Genomic DNA, 4,189 nt, shown 5'->3' with positions numbered 1-4,189 from the left:
ATCAAGCGCGCGGTACAGTCACATCCTACGAGCAAAGTTGCGCTGTTAAGTGTGTGTGCGCTCACGGGCGTCTTTGTTCCTCAAATGGGAGGCGCCGTTAGATGACTTCAGTGATTTTAGCGTCTCCTTCAAGCGCCCAGAACGGAAACAGTCGCTTCTTTTGGCTCTCAATAACATCAGTATCTTTCCCTCGCTGTTTTCATGGGGCTCTTTCAGTGGGTCACATCGCTGTACTGCACAGAGTGTACCCACTAAACACTGTCCGACTGCGCATGCGCAAACGGGACCGACTGTAGAGGTCTGTGTAGGAAAGTTCAGTCGTTCACGTTATGATGATGCTGAAAACTAACGTATTTATTCGTCCCGTCTTCTGATGGACACGTTTTTTTGTTTTATGAATAGTTTTACGCTTCATGGGTTGTAATGGTAGGTTCGGTTGCACTGTGACAACTTACCCCTGTTATGTTGTCACTAAAGGTCAGTGTGTTCAAGGTCTTTAATCCCGGGCAAAACTTTTAAAATGGTGTTTTGTACACTCTAGAAAATGCTGGGTTAAATATAATTCATTTTCAACCTATTTTGGGTCAAGAAATATAGTAATGTTTAAGCAATAGTTGAATTAAATAAAACTAACCAGAAGGTAGCTGGGTCAAAACAACCCAACTGCTGGGTTAAAACAACCCAACTGCTGGGTCAAAACAACCCAACAGCTGGGTTAAAACAACCCAATAGCTGGGTCAAAACAACCCAACTGCTGGGTTAAAACAACTCAATAGCTGGGTCAAAACAACCCAACAGCTGGGTTAAAACAACCCAATAGCTGGGTTTGTCCCTTTTTAACCCAGCATTTTTTGGAGTGTAGCCAAGATGCATAGGCTATTGACAAATAAACTACTCTGAGAAATTCAGATAATAGTGTAGTGTTAATAGCATTACACCACACCACTGAGATGCTAATAAAGCAAGAAAAGAAAACAGAAAGTGACAGACTGCATACTGTAACAACAAAGTGTCACAAACATCGGCTGGAAGAAACCACAGCTAACACAATGCTGCTAAACAAAAACAAAAATTACACCCTGAGAACCTAGTCTTAGGGAAATTATTCTGCACAGACTGGTAGAGAAATTTGAATTGTTTCCATCACATATTCCTGCAGTGGCACAATGTGGTGTTTTGAAACGAGGAGGCAAAGTCCTCTGTGTTTTTTATGATTTTTAATCCAATATAAGTTTATGTTCCAGTTACACTGACACTGTGCTGACTCATTTTCCAGGTTAAATAAATTAATATTATTACTTGCTATTTTATAAGCATGGTTAGACACACAAATAAAATGAAGTTTATCTTCAGCAACGCTGTTTACACATTCCGTTTTTGATGTATGAGAACAAATTCCAAAGCAGTATGTTTTCAGCAGTAAATGTATTTTAAAGCTGAAAAACAATAAAGTTGAAGAGTTTCAGAGATGAAGAGCTTTGCAACTCATGAACAGCTTCAGGCTATCTTATTAAAAAAGATAAATTGCCAAAAATGTTTTAGAGAACCTGAGCATTAACGTATTATCAACATACTGTACATTAAATGTTCCCCAGTAAAGGAATGTCCACATTTCAATTATTCACACAAATAAACCAACACTTACCGTGTTCATGTATGATCTCTGCTCTCCTCAACCTTCAAACCCTAATAACTGAACTGAAGTGGGAGTTTGAATGATATTGATTTCCTAAGTTAATCACTTCATTGATATGTGAAATAAAAAATAACAAATTGCAATATTCTCCAATAAGGTTTGGCAACATTATTACGCAAGTCATTATGTCAATCACAGAGAAAACCAATTCCACTCTACAAATACTATCTAGAGTTGAAGACATTTCTTTAATGCTGTTATTGGACACTAGAATAATAATAATCGGTCATCTTCAGCGGCTGTGGCTTTCCTTCAGTAGGACGGTATTCTGGTAATATCTGGCCATCTTGGGTTGCAAAAATTGTTAATTAGCTTACAGTATTCTTATTACTGTCTCCATGGAGGAACCTGAATTCCGTGAATTGATCCATCTCTATCTCTCTCTTATTGTATTTGATTTATTTCTCTGATATCATTGTCCTGAGAAACATCCACTGACCATTATGGATTGACTGAAACTAATAATTTCTGGTGAACTGTTGCCAGCAATCTTTCTACTTTAAAGTCATTCTTAAAGGAATAGTTCACCCAAAAATGAAAATTTGCTAAAAATGTCCTCACCCTCAGGCCATACAAGATGTAGATGAGTTTGTTTCTTCATCAGATTCTGAGAAATGTAGCATTACATCACTTGTTCACCAATGGATCCTCTGCAGTGAATGGGTGCCGTCAGAATGAGAGCCCAAACAGCTGATAAAAACCAAATATAGTAATCCACTTTTTTGAAGAGGGGGGTCAATATGGCAATCTTCACCTTAAATTCAAAGCCAATTATAGGGTGGTAAAAATGACTTCAGATAGATGGCAGCATCATAATAATGTTATTTTTACACAGAGATTGGTAGGTCTATTAGTAAAATCTGGTGACTTTAGCAATCTTTACTGCATTATGTGCCAATGGTGAACATTCAAAATTGGTGAAAGAGCACTTTTCAATTGTTTTGAAAGAGGGAAACAAGATACATTTCTAAGTTCAGCATTACTTATTCTTCAGATATCCCCCTTTAAAACATTAAGTATCAGCTGTATAACCATTGAAAATGGGTTATATTCAACAATTTGAATATGGAGCCTCCTTGCGTCCCCCATATCTTTGGGACTGAATGATGTAGGTCCTTGGAAATGAAGATTCCAAAAAAAAAGTTTATTAAGAACTAGAATCTAAAATCATACAGCGATATCTTTAATACTTCTTTAGTTATAGGCATGCAAACTTTGGAAAAATAATATTTATGGCACTCAGAGGTGTGTTCAATGTAGTTGTTTTGACATAAGGAAACAAGATACATCTCTAGTTTCAACATTAGTTGTTCTTCAGACATTCCTCTTTAAAATAAAATAAGCATTTTATTTTTGCAAAGTCATCCACATTTGGTTTTTGACCATTGCAAATGTGTATAATTTAACAATTTACCCCTGGAGCCATATTGAGATCCCAGTATCTCTGGAACCGAACCATATAGGGCCTTAAAGGAAAGTCGTGTCTCTGGACCGGAGCAGAGTGTGTGTGCGGTGGTTAGCGTGCCACAGCGCCAAACCAGACTTATTTTTTTCCTCAATGGAAAGCATTTTTACACTGTTTGAATAGTTCCCTGTCCCCTATATAGTGCACTACATGCCATTCACTGTACAGAAAATACTAATTCTGTGGACAAATGACCGATTTCAGCCGCGGCTTCAGTGTCTATTTTATAGTGTAGGGGGCGGGCGCTTCGGATTCTAGAGAGCATTTGATTGGACAGAAAGTTTGGTGTGAAGCTGAAGTACAATGTGACGTCAAAAAAAGTGACGATCTGCAAGCTTTGAATGCTTTTATCTTCTAAATGCGAATTTTGTCACTGTTTTTGGAGCACACTGCCTTATAGATAAGCTTAAGACTAACATATTGATACTAACACCCAAAAAACTTTCATTTTGATTTCATGGGGACTTTAAGATCCAATATCTAAAAGGGCATTAAGCTATCTTTAATACCAGTTATAGGCATGCAAACTTTGGAGAAAAAAAATTAAAATTTAAAAGTGCTCTTTCCCCATTTTTGCATAGTCACCATTTGCACACAATGCAACAAAGATTGCTAATGTCAACATATTTGACTAATAAACCTATCAATCTGTGTGTAAAAATAACATTACGATGTTGCCATCTTACTGAAGTAAGTTTTACCCTCCCGTAATTTGTCTCTGAATCTAGTAATAGTGGATTACTCAGTAAATATTCATCCATGACATTTAATATTTTGGCTTTCATCACTATACATGTTTATCTGTCTTCAGAAAAAAAATATTACAAACATTTGAGCCAGGGAAGTTTCTGAAATTTTGTTGATTTGACAGAATGACCCTTATGATTTTTTTTTTCTTTTAAATTAAAATTTCTTTAAAGCTGCACATTCACCGTATGTAGACTTTACTCTTTTTAAATATCACAAAATAGCAATGTCTGTCACTTCCTCATAAACACAATGTGTAGTTGTGTGTGTGTGTGTGCGTG

At 36.6% G+C, this 4,189-nt stretch overlaps 1 protein-coding gene across 4 annotated transcripts in view; it reads right to left on the bottom strand.

The window, feature by feature from the left end:
• The window catches only part of LOC107692482 (CMP-N-acetylneuraminate-beta-galactosamide-alpha-2,3-sialyltransferase 4-like), a 60,806-nt gene extending 59,097 nt beyond the window's left edge, over nt 1-1,709 (bottom strand). For 2 of the 4 annotated variants that reach the window (XM_016491550.1, XM_016491546.1), the window contains exon 1: nt 1,646-1,707. The gene's annotated coding sequence lies outside the window, so the exon portion shown is untranslated. Of the gene's footprint in view, nt 1-65; nt 227-1,645 lie in introns of those variants that run through there. The other 2 variants (XM_016491547.1, XM_016491549.1) reach the window with 2 other exon arrangements.
• Between the last annotated feature and the right edge of the window lie 2,480 nt (nt 1,710-4,189).

Source organism: Sinocyclocheilus anshuiensis, unplaced genomic scaffold (genome assembly GCF_001515605.1).
Source record: "Sinocyclocheilus anshuiensis isolate Anshui unplaced genomic scaffold, SAMN03320099.WGS_v1.1 scaffold1082, whole genome shotgun sequence".
Classification (NCBI taxonomy): domain Eukaryota; kingdom Metazoa; phylum Chordata; class Actinopteri; order Cypriniformes; family Cyprinidae; genus Sinocyclocheilus; species Sinocyclocheilus anshuiensis.
Note: the sequence above shows the minus strand (reverse complement) of the source record. Positions and strands in the feature narration are given on the sequence as shown.